General features: G+C 43.1%; 1 non-coding gene across 1 annotated transcript; it reads right to left on the bottom strand.

Annotated features, from left to right (window-relative positions):
- Window positions 1–12065: 12065 nt before the first annotated feature.
- On the bottom strand, window positions 12066–12172 carry LOC133959184 (U6 spliceosomal RNA). Its single transcript, XR_009921776.1, has one exon. It is a non-coding gene; the product is annotated as a U6 spliceosomal RNA (small nuclear RNA).
- Window positions 12173–13250: the final 1078 nt, after the last annotated feature.

The following is a 13250-nucleotide window of genomic DNA, read 5'->3' as shown; positions in this document are numbered from 1 at the left end:
TAAATAATTGATGATGGTTGGGGGGGGGGGGGGGGGGTTGCACATACAGTATTTATCATCAAAAGCAAGATTGTTTATTGCCTGGATTAGTCATCAGCATATCTGAGAAATAAAGGCTGTTCCCTGTTCTAGCCAGAAACGACCCCGCCCGCTCCCACGGCCCCTGAACATTGTGTCTTCCACATGAACATGTGAGTGCACACACGCTCGCACGCACGCACACACACATGTCTCTCATTCCAGCACAATCAGTACACTTACCCACAGGGAAACTCATGTTACACACAACTTGTTATTTCCTGACATAAATATACAGACTCTGGTGGAGCCTCTGTCTTTCCTGTTCCTCTTCCGATCATAAGGTAACGTACATCCTAAAGGTTCACACTTCACTAAGGTCAATGCTGGGTTGCGACCTGATTGCTGCATGGTTAGGATCTATAACACATGGACGCAGCCAGTTGGACTTTTTACTGTTTGTCATTCGCCTGCTCTTAATCCCATTTCTTGTCTCCTTGAAATAAAAAGTACATTGAAAAAGAATAATAGAGAAATGAATTGTACTATTAAGGGCGGCAGAATGTTTGACTGTTGAGCTCCTTTCTCATTATTCCCCGTCCTCATAATTATTTTTCGAAACTGACCTCCTTGCTCTTTTCCTGCTTCACCCTCTCTTCACCCTTTGATAGATGTCATTCCACACGACCTCTTTCACTTCTTCACCACCTCTCTTTATAATTATTCAATGTCTCCCTCTGTCTCCTATCTCAGGTTCCTGCCTACACTAACACAACACACATGTCTGCAGCTGTATAATGAGCTGCTGCAGGGAGCCCGACTTGGCAGCAGCTTATGGCGATCAGCGTGGATGAGTGTGTTGTGGTCTGTGGTACACTGCCCTTAAATTGTCCAGCGCAGTACGATTTATCACTAGAAGCTGACAGTTGCTTCGCAGAGAGTTCAGGGCAGTGAGATGCAATGTGTAACTTTGGCCACTAGGGGTCTCTCAATTTAAATAATCACAACAGACCAAGTTTGATGACATCGTGAAGGAGCCTGGGATCGTGGGAGTTTTTGTCTTCACCATAATTTACCACAACGAACGGCAATTAATTATCATGATCCAATTAGAGTGACCAAAATAAACAGTGGAAGAAAGAAACAGCTGACTGGCTAACTGGCTAGCTGTGTGTTTCTGCTTTGTTGAGATGGACAAAACGGCGGAAAGTGGATATAATTTAAAAAAAAGTGACGAATATGAAAATGGTGTATTTCTCTGGGTTTGAACATTGTTGGAAACATTTAGGATATTGTAAGTACCCAAGTCATTTTGAGACATTTCAATTTAAAAGTGTTACACAATCTTTAACACAGTAACTTCCATTATAGAAATTAGCTCTGAAAATGTCTAAACTGCCAAACGACGTGTAGCACAGCGTTTCATCTTAAAGGAACGGACGTATTTTGCATTTCAAGCTGCTCACGTCTCACATTGGTCTCATTCTTTCCTCTTGTGTGTTTGTGGGTGTTTATGTACATGTGCGTGTTCTGCCTGTGTGGGGCTCTGCCCTCTCTCATGCCTGTTTATGGTCAAACTATGCTGGCGGGCTCCCTCAGAGCACAGCAGGGGTCATGGGAGGGAAAAGGAGAGAAAATGTCACTCGCTCAACCAGTTTAGTTTCTGTTTATCATTAACTGACAGGTCCCCTCGGATGTGTCATCTAGTTAAGAAGTAGAAATTCTCTAAAACTAACGAGATTAATTCTCACTCACTTTGTGTTTTCTGTCCGAAAGAATGAATTCATTTCAGCACTAAATTATCCCACAATCCTCGGTGCTGCCAACAAGGGCTTTTGACCTCATTCGGAGTCGGTCTGCACAGCGAGGTCCCGCCGCAACATCGATTTGGACCAATCACAAGCCAGTCTCAGCTGTCAATTATGTTTCACCGGACTTTTTCACCTACGATGACAGAAACAATCCTTAAGAAAAAAATTAGGTGATGACCATATCCTATCTCATTAAACAGGGGAGGTGGAGTGTATGACCCATACCCCCCCCCCCCCCACACACACACACGTTAGGGCTCCATATTCCTAACATTAACTAACCAGCTATTACCGCAGCTAGTGCCGAGCTGTGCCAAGCCAAAGAGACCCGGTTAGACCTCACACGAGCTGATCGAAAAAATGTCAAACACATGGAGAGGTGTTGGACGAACTGCACTTTAACTTGTGACCACATGTGTTAAGCATTTATTAAACAAATACTTGTTATAACTGTAACACTAAATTATGGATTATGGCATTATTGAAAATGGCCACAAAAGCCACACACACACAATGTGCGTCACAAAATAAAATAAGATTTTATGCAGTCAGCCCTCCTGTCATCACCTGTTCATCAACAGCAGCTCATTCAGTCCGATCCCTCTGCACTTGCTCTGCCTCAGTTATTAAACGAGAGGGAGGGAGTCTCCTGGTACTGTGAGGGAACAGGCTCCAGCGAGCTGCAGGTTCAGGGTCGGCTCCCAGCACAAGGTGGAGGATTTCTCCTTTCATGCAACAACTTGGCAGATAACACTGGGAGGAGCCTCTTGGGAATTCAGCTTGTTCCAGCTGAAGGCCGAGAGTGGTTAAGGTATTGCAGCAGCATGACTGATTACACTGCTGCTCTGCCTGAAAAACACTGGATGTCAGTGGGTGTGTGTCTGTGTTTGAATGGGTTTCAGTGTAATACCATCGGTTCCTGTTTGTAATGAGAGGAGTCTTGATAGATGTGAGCAGCTGGGAATGGAGGCACAGTGAGATGCGATGGAGATGAAGTTGAGAAGCTGCCCAAACCATGATATGAAGAGACAGTGCATGTGTGTAGCAGTATAACTATACTTGCAAGGACCTGCTCTTTCCCTGCTAAATGAAGTTTTAAATGTAGGGTTTAGTTTAAACTTACTTAAAGTAAATTAAAGCTGTAATTCTTGTTGGATCAAATGTGTATGTAGCTGTCAAACAAAGGACATACAAAGCCCAACAGTCCCCTTAACAAGCAACAAGTAAATTCATTGGACACAAATTTCTGTTATGAGCCGAGCCTTCTCATTAACATGTCGGATTCAATTAATAAAGATCCATGAATCATCCACTGGGAAATCAGTGAAACTGTAGCAAAAATCGCTTTGTTGCACAATTTAAAAAAAAACTATACAACTTATTCCCACATGTGCACCACAATTTGATGATTCCTTCCCTGACCAACCCTAGCACCAAGTTTTGTAGTGATCAGTCCAGTTCTTTTTGTGTAATCCTGCAAACAAACAAACCCATTAAAACACAAGATCCATGGCTGAGGTGACCTTCACTCGACCCTGTTGTTCACCCTCAGCTCGCTTATTTGGAGGAGTGGGGGGTGGAGCCTGACTTAGAGCTACACGCCCACCTGCTCCCATTGGACGACACTATGCATACAATGCTTTATCGTCTATTTTACTGTAAATGGGACCATGATTTACTAAATGAACATCATGCTGTGTTGAAGAAGACTTGAAACATATAGTCAGTTTCATGGAAATGAGCAGGGTAGTTTTCGCTTAATCCTAATAAACAAACAAACAAACAAAAACAGATAAAAACATAACCTATACTGAGCAGAGGTAGGAATGTTACTCATGTTACTAATGTCGATAACAACTTAGTTTGAGGCTAAATTACCTTTCATTCTACGACACAAAGACACAAGTGTTTCTTGAACCTTTTAAAAATTTCAGACAAAGTTTCACTGCAGTGGTAAAAGAGGAGTTTTCCCGATTGCTAAATAATGATGTCTCAAAAAAGCAGGGTAGTAAAACAGAGTTTTTTAGTGGGATAAATGGAAACAGAATTTCCTCCACGTATGCCTGCCTGCCATGTTTCTGAATGATCACTTGAAATGTTCAATTTATGAAAAACTAAATACATGCAGCCTTGATCAGAGGCTGTGGCAGGAAAAGACTTGTACTCGTTTTGGTTTGACTGCAGGTCAGTGATTGATTAGAAACAGTTTTTGTGCTGATCTTGGACCTGAGCCGCAGTCCAGAGAGACACAGATACACACACACAAACACACACGCATGCTTGGCTTTGCTATGGTTGGAAAGACAGTTTCATCTGGTGGTAGTTTAACAAGTTTTAAAGTCAACAATATCATCATTTTATAAGTACTCCGTCTTCATTAAAAGTCACAAAGACATCGGTCAAACTGGGCTGACTCCATTGTTGCAAATAGTTTCTATATGAGAAACCATTCTACTTGTCACTTGATTCAATGTTTATAAACATTTTCCTGGTTTTGGCGTGGGTCCAGTTCAAGGGGTGTATCCAGCATTATTATTTGTTTCACTTTTAACACTGTACGACAGAGTGTTTTTCAATATTTAATTCCATGATTTCCCAAAGAATGGATTAAATATAATCAGACATATTCTGGGGATGGATATTTATAAGTTAAGTGCAAGTTGATGCAGGTCCAAAGAAAAATCTGGATCTAGTGAATTTAAATGTGGTTTCATAAATGGTTAGTTGGGCCTTGGCCGAGGTATGGGTTCTACTGAGTGACATTCTAATTCCAATTCTGTTTTTACCTTGTTAAGAGGAAATGCTTCACAGGTATGACACACAATAGACGGAAGAAATTCATACAAGGCCCGGACAGGAAAAAACACACAAGATCATACAAGTCAGGACGGGGTGATACTGTACAAACGAGCAGAACAACACTGCAGCAATATTCCCATCGTCACAACCACACGGAAAACCCCTTTGTCAGAATGACGCCGAGGTCTCCCTCCTGCTGGGAACACACCCTTTCCCACACGGAAGCTCTAATTAACCTGAAACGCTCCCCACTTCCTGCTGGTCAGTCATTGTGCCCCAATTTACTGGTTACCGTGGCAACAGTTGTTTTACTGGGAGCAAGGGCGTTTGGGTTTCAGGGAGAGGTCAGATGACAGCTCCAGAGAAATGCTGGTACGAGACGCCTCAGCCTCAGACCTCACGCAACGGTCGGCCACAAAGATCACAGCAAATATTGGACCATGTTTTTCTCTTTGCTGTTAAATATCACTTGTTTTAGCTCATTCAAACTTTTTGTAAGTATTTCCAAGACCTTGGTCCCCTAAACATTTTTGATCTTTTCATCAAGATCCAAGAATTTTGAAAAATGCCTCGTCGCCATCATCTCCTAAGGCAGTGAAAAAATAATTCCTTGGTGTGCCTCCTGATCCAGATCCACACCAAAATGATATGGGATCTTCCCTGACCCAAACCACAGCCCTCCACTGAGTTTAATGGGAATCAATTATGTAGTTTTTGTGTGATCTTGCTTACATCAAACAAACCAGTAAACAAATGGACAGGGGTGGAAAACATTACTTCCTCACCGGAGGTAAAACGCTTAAACTCTTGCACATGAAGGTGAGAAGCAATCTAAAGACAGAAAACAGATGATGTTCCATCATGTACTACATGATAACAACAGGAAACCTTCTGCTGGTACAGTTATTGTACCGATGCTGTTGTGGGTTCTCTGAGTCATACAGATATTTTCAGTGTGACCAGGATGTCGTTTCCCTGCAGCCCTGAACTGTATCAGCAGATGTTCGTGTAAAAAACAAAACTGCAGCCTGGTATAATTATCTCAGATTTGGTTTCTCTACCGTCTTCAAACTTTTCACTTGTGCAGATGAGGCTCTGTGACGTTTCCATCCTGCCCAGCACCTGCCGAGTTCATTGTGCTGGTAACTGTGAGAACTTCCATTATGACCATGAGACATCGCTCAGATATTCCAAGGACAACTCCTGGAAGCACTTCAGTACTTAAACATAATTATGTTGGGAGGGATTGTTAAAACAATGTCGACTGTCAGCTGGATCCCTGAAATGTGAGAGTCTGAGCTGATTCTTGGATGAGACTGAGACCAACTCTGAATGTTGGTTTAATCATGAAGGCTTCATCAGAGAATAGGTGTCAACAGTGATCTTCCCCATTCTGTTACCTTTTTATACCCGCGTGTTCCACCGCAGGAACTTTCTTTGTTTATTAAGATTGTATTGATATTGAAGGTTACTTATTTCCAAATTCAACATAACTCTTCCTTGGGCCCATTTCAATACATAGGCCAAGTGGGATGTCTATAAGATGAATGGTTGTTGAGAGTCAAATACTGATAGACTTCTGGATAGATTCCACAAAGTAGTGCTACACAGAGCTATTAGCATGGCTGTTGGGTCTACATCACTGGAGGTCTGCCTCTTCACTCATGTTGTTTTGGGGGAACACACATAATGCCAGGCTGGGTTTTTCAGGGAGGCAACCAAGCTGAGATTCAGCGTGGGAGAGGCTTTTGTTCCTTCTCATGGAGCATGTTTGTACAAGTATGAATTTATAAAAAACTCACACACATTAGGGGGATATCCAAATGGCTGATCCATTTAGGAGAAGGCAGGAGCTGAGCAGATCAAGCGGCTCAAAGACCTGGAAGTGACTCACATGTCCCAGATCCTGACCCCGTCATTAACAACCGCCTACACCTCCCACAGACACACACACAGAAGTCCCCTGTGGTGCAGCGGAGATAATTAGTGTCTTAACCAGTGAAATGGAGAACATTTCCTCATCCAGAGTGTGTAAGGGCACAATTGTGGTCTTGCTGGGGTTTGTGTTGTGGTCAGAACCAATCTTACTGGTATGCTGACAGCCTCAATGTTGAAGATTTGTGTGGTGTGGTGGGACCACCTCTGCCCGGCTGGAAGAGTTTAACCTCTGATCCCCAAGCTGCGATATCATCAGAAATACAGAGCGAGCGATGAACACGAATGTTACATATAAGAAATTTTGGAGCAAAACAGGAAAGCCCCAGCTGAAAAAACACTCAAAGTGTGCTGCTGGTGTTTTGGGTTATCTGAGTCACAGAGCTGAGATGAGCATTGCACTGTCCCTGCAGCTCTGGAAAGATTAATGCAGTCTCTCCTGTGCAGCACATAATCATCGTTCTTCTCCTGACATCGCACAACACACACTGAACCACTTGCTGCTCCCCGAAAGATCCACAGACACACACTTGAATTACTGCAGGGCTCAGATATTATCTCAAGATGTGCATTCACTGTGAGAAATGAGTCCCCCCCGATCACACAGAACCGATCTCGAGGATGAATATGTTCTGCTCTGAGAATGAGGATGAGATAATGCCTGGATAACAGCCCTGAAAAGCCTTTGTAAAGACCCAGGGGACTTACGGATGGACTGGATTCACAGGGATTCCTGATATCTGGGCTCTATCTGTGGCTGACAGACTGTCACTTTGCTCAGCGTGTGGTGGCTCTCTCGGGGATGGGTGGATCCTCACAGCTAGTCAGCTTGGATCGGGCTGTAGGAACGAGCACAGGCGCATCAGGTGTTTAAGTCGTAGCATCCTTCCTCAGGCCAAACAGCTGGATCATAAAAAGCATGTTGTTGGTGTTCTAGGACAATCCCTGTGCACAGCATGATGATAAACGAGACGTGTGTTTGACTAGACTGTTGGGTATCAAGTGTGTTGCTGCCGCGGCAACTGTGTATCAGACAGTCTGACTATGATCAGTGGAAGAGACACAGCTTGAACTGGGATTTATTTCCTGCAGTGAGATGAAACATTAGATATGTGTGTGAAATATGAAGCTGGGGTTGGTTTAGCTTAGATTGAAGACAAATCACAAATCACAAATCGTATCATCAGCTTCCTTCATGATCCAACATCAGCGTCAGACTATATTGGTTTAAAATCACATCCAATGCCATGTTGTCCAATAAAACAATAAGCAACCCGAACATATTTCACATTTAAAATATATAATTTAGGCCAAAGAGAAATACAATTAAAAGTCCAGCTTTTGCATAAGTCGCACAATTCTTATTTGATTAACCTAACTTGACATTGTGCGCCTAAAAGGAATTTCGTGGCGCACACCAGCAATGGTTCACGACCCCTTCATACAAACTGTGTTCGAGAGCCGGTCAGCGCTGTCCATGAGAAATATACAAAAGAAACATCAACAAAAGAACGGAAAATTGAAATAATCTCGGGAGAGGCCATTTAAAGAGGGTTCCAGGAAGGGAGGGGGGAAAAACCTGTGGTATCATATCACAAGTCTATTTGAAATAAACTGCACCCATGACCAGCATTCAGCATCCATTACTGAAGGGTAATTACCACAGAGCTGTGGTACAATGAAAGACTCATTGTTTTGATTAAATCAGGCTTTGATTACATGCGTCGGCCTGTAGAATGAAAACTGAGTTCAGAGGAGAAGCAGAGTTCAAACAATCCTCAACTTCTAAATGAACCAAATCTGTTAGGACATCAAATTGTAACCCCCCCCCCCCCCCCCCCCCCAAAAAAGTGACTTAAATAAAGCCTCAAGCTCCTGGTGGATGTCCAGAAATGTTTTGCCATATCTTTCACGAGGGTGTGAGTCATTTTCCGATGAGCCACAGTATCACATGCAAGAGGTTCAGCCCGGTCCTGTAGGCGGATTCTGTTGAGAACAGCTCAGTCATCAGAAGCAGAGAGAAGGAGCAGCTGTGACCGTTGGCTCACATTATGACTCCATGTCTCCTCTTCTTCTGCATCTCCAGACTGAAATCTCTATCAACTGAATGGTATGCTGAGGAAAACCAGAAGTTTGTATTCTCTACTTTGGTTTTATTTTATTTTTCCTCCAGCAAAGGATGTTTTGTGTCATAAGCAGTGACATGAAAGATTACTAATGCATATTAAGTTGAACCCTGAAATGGGCAAATTGTCATTTAATTTGTGATACAGATCAACACTGGCCCACAGACTTTAGAATGAGGCAACTACACGATGATGCTTTTTGACTAAACTCAGTCGTCTATGGCTCAGTACTTTCTTTTACTTTCACATGGATCAGTGGATTTGCAACAGACCAGTAGGCCAGAGTGAAGCCACCATTATGAAATGAATATAATATTTCATGGGGCAGTTTGAAAATATGATTGAATAAATATTAGCCTGCAAATATTACAAATGTTACTGAATAAACAACTTGCACGTTATCAGCATAATTAACGTCTCCATCAGCTTCCTGTCTGATGAATTTAGTTACATATTTTAATTGGTTTGGTTCATGTCAGGTAAAGAGCAGGTGAGGGTTTAAACCAGGAAGTCAAACACAGACACGACCCCCTCTGCTCTGCCTGTGATTGGCTGATTCTGAAGTTATCATCCTAACTGACCAATCAGAGGCAGAGTGAGGCAGGTTTGGTTTGTCAGGAGGTCAGGTATGGAGCAAGGTGATCATTTGACAGGACGTTAAACACAGGCAAGAGCTTGAGTTTGCTTGACCTCCCCCTGGTGGCTGGCTGCAGTATAAATCCTAAACACTGGCCCCTCAATGTTAGCAGATGGGACACAAATATATATTTTTTCTTATCACACTGATGAATGTTTAAGTGTTCATTTTAGGATGCCATAAAAACAGTGAAACATCATGATTGACAGCTGCAACTGACTCATTATTGGTCAACTGCCTATAACGGCGTGACCTCAACACTTTGGCTCCACCCCCAGTCACTATTCTGTGCCATCTCCGGCCCTAAATGATATCAAAATCACAAGATGGCAGCATCCAGATATTTGGGCTTCATTTTTGTGCAGTGTGAATATTTGGAGATTTGTTGTCCATTGTTGAGGCAACAGAATGAAACCAATTTATGTATTGTTGCTGTACAATTTGGGGTAATTTAGAAATTCACAAATTACACAAGTCTGCTGCAGGATGGAGTAAAGTAAATCCTCCAAACAGTAAACATCATCACAAAACAACTCCTGGAATGTACCGAGCATCCACAGTGGACATGTCCTCCCACAGCAGCTGAGGCAGGCCGTGTTGACCATTTCCTTTTTGCATTAAAAATGATCCAATGCTCTTGCCAACAGCTGTATTATCTTCCTTTTGACTTTTCATCGAGATTTAAACTTGGCCTGAGGTTTCATTCAAGATTTCACAGCAAATAGCTTCTCCAAAGACGCCTGTGGTTGTCCGGCTTTGCCAAACAGCTGTTTCGTGGCCACTTGGGACGAGCGAGAGAAGAGGTCCGGGACGGGAGAGAGAGAGAGATGATTCCAGCGAGAGGCAGAGAGGCACAGAGACGGGGGAGAAAACAACGATGGAACAGAGCAGACAGACCGATGGACATTAAGAGAGAGGATTCAAACATGCGAGGCCGTCCACACTTGCTCGATTGTGTCTGTGGCCAGAAGCGAGAGGAGGAGAGTGGGAGGAATAAAACAATTAACATGAACAGTACTCTGGGGAATGTGGGTTTCCCTGACAACAGAGGGCAAAGCCAAACAGACGGACTCTTTCATAACAATTCAAGACAAACAGAAAGGTCTCCTTTGGTAAAAAGAAAAGAAAAAGGGGGCATTCCTCCTTGTTGTCCTAGAGAAGAAATGCAAACAAACACAGTGCAGTTTTTTTCCTTAAAATTCCTCTTTTAGAATTAGAAAGCTTCATTATCATTGGACAAAATACATAACCAGTATAAAAAGAGCATCATTGATTTATAATGGGCACTGTAAAACATACTGCAGGAGTATAACCAGTGGACTGCACTTCAAGATAAATAGTCCATGAGTTTTATATTTAGTTCTACGTCTGCACCCCCTATTTCAAGTGCAATAATCAACTTGCACAGATTGATTATCAAACTAATAAAACTGCTCCTCTGCAGTGACGAAAACTTCATCTACACAGTGAAGATAGAAAACCAGATAAGTTTGAGCTCATGTGAAAACTAAGAAACCAGCAGAGACTGTTAACAGGTCGAGAGGTGGGCGACACCCTGGCAGAGCGTCCTGACCCAGATAGCCAGATTCCAGAAAGTGAGAGAGAGAGAGAGAGAGAGAGCGAGAGGTAAGTGTGTGCATGTGCGTGTTAACTGTCATATTGGGTTTTTGGGGATGGGTGGGGTTTTGGGCAATTCAGGGCAGGGTTTGATGAGCCAGCAGGTCCACCCTGAGTCCTGGCAAAGGTGCTGATCTATAATCAAATGCAGTTGAGATGCTGAATATCTGAGAATCTTATTTGCTTTCCCACTGACAGATGGATGAGAGGATTGATTCCAGCCCTCAAGTCTGTACAGCAAACAACGCAAAGTTAGCACCCAGCTGTCAGTTAGCTTAGCTTAGCATAAAGACCTGAAATATAGTATATAAAAATGGATGACATGTCTCCACCTCATCCCAATATACAGAGTTGTCAAGTATGATGTTTCTCCCAGTTTATTTATTGCCTGAAATAACTCGTTAAAATCAAATTTACTGGAAAAAGATTAACACCTGAACATTGTGCAGCCAGAAGCAAATAACTTGCTAGAAACACCTCTGAAGCTCACTAATCCACATGTTATAATGGGTTTGCTTTTTCTAAACAGGAACATACGAAATAAACAATTCTGGAAGTGAGTTAAGTGCATACCCCCATCAAAGGTCAACAGACCCCTTATGAAACCACAATTAAATTAACTAGATCCATATTTTTATTAATCTGCACCGGTTGCATGTACTCCAAAATATCAGCTCCTAAAACACAACAATAATTTGAAAAACACCGACCACACTCATAGCTGCAGACACATGCACCTCTCCTCCTCATCTGTGGGAACTTTAATCCCACCTCTCCATCCTCCACTCTGCCCACTTTCCCCCTGTACGTCTGTGCCTCCACACCTGAGACAAGACTGGACCATTTCTACACCAACACCCCAGACACCGGTGAACATCCGAAGGAAAATGAACATTAAGATGGTGACTTCTCATAAGTACCTGCGTGTTCACCTGCACAAAAAACCTGGACTGACCGTGCCCCTGCACTTTATAGAGGCCTGATCAGACTGTATTGAGGCCTTTAGGAGTACAGGGGGCGCTCCTGCAGACCTTTAATGGCTTCAGTCACCATCTTTGCAGTGGTGTACTGGTGCAGCAGCATTTCTACCACTGACAGGGAGAGAGACGCAAAACGAAATTATTAAAACGGGATTGCTTCACGATTGTGCGTGTCATCCTTGCGCCAGGGGCCATGCTAATCTTCTCTGTATCAATCCAGTATTATTATATGTGAAGCCGAAGTTTCACATTAACTCAATGCACCCCCACATGTTGATATAGGGCTGTGAGTCAAGCACAGTTTTAACTCGTGGTGTCGTTTCCTGTGAGACTGGGACGCGGTGCACTGACTCTGTGGCCTCACGTTGAGCTCGGACAGAATCAAACATGAGTCCGTTATATCAACTTAATTCATGTATCAAACCTCCGTGTTGCTCACAGGCTCACGGGGCCGATGGGAAGTCCATGTAAAGCAGCCTGATTGGTTCGCTGCAGGCGAGAGAGCAAATGATCCGCCCACAAACGTTCTGCAAGAGGATTTACTGACAGAGAATCCTGCAGGTGCTGCACAGAGAGGAAGTGTTTTACATCACAAAGCTCATCAGATCAACCACCTGCCTGTAGCGGACTGCTCGGTCAAGAATGAGAGACGATAAGGAAGTGGAGTCTTCACCTCTGATTGGTCAAAGTTTCCTATGCACGCTCTGATTGGACGTTAGCCCGATCGGGTTTCACGTACTCCCGCCTCCCAGTTATTCCCCGCCTTTGATTGGTCAGAATTTCATATGCACGTTCTGATTGGATGTCTCCCCGGCTTCAAACCCCTTCGCGATTATGGTTTGTCACTATGTGGAGAACATGGAAGTGGCTCAAAGACTCTGATGAAATACACACGTGTACTTTTACTCTACTGTTTGAGTGAATACTCAGCTGAAACTAACTAAACATATTTCAGCAGCAGTAAGGGAGCAGTTCAACAGATATACATGTGTACATTGAATTGGACCATTTCAGGCCCGCTAACCATAAGAACGGTGGTTCGATTCCCGCCCCCCTCATTCTCACTGGGATGTACTGTAAAGAGATTCGAGTGGTAGTAGGATCTGGAACAATCTCTGTATTAATAAAGACCATTCATTTTAAAATGGAGCAGTCTTGTGTCTTTGAAATTAAAATTACATGAATGAATATATTATAATAATATTGTATTTGTAATGTTTAATGTTTGCAATCTTGACTTGCAGCTTCTCGCATGTTCATTTAACTTTCTTAGATAAGGAGCCGCCCCAGCTTCTGCTCCGGCCCAGTCCTGTGGTTGTTCAGGTGG

This window comes from Platichthys flesus, chromosome 1 (assembly GCF_949316205.1).
Source record: "Platichthys flesus chromosome 1, fPlaFle2.1, whole genome shotgun sequence".
Taxonomy (NCBI): Eukaryota; Metazoa; Chordata; class Actinopteri; order Pleuronectiformes; family Pleuronectidae; genus Platichthys; species Platichthys flesus.
Note: the sequence above shows the minus strand (reverse complement) of the source record. Positions and strands in the feature narration are given on the sequence as shown.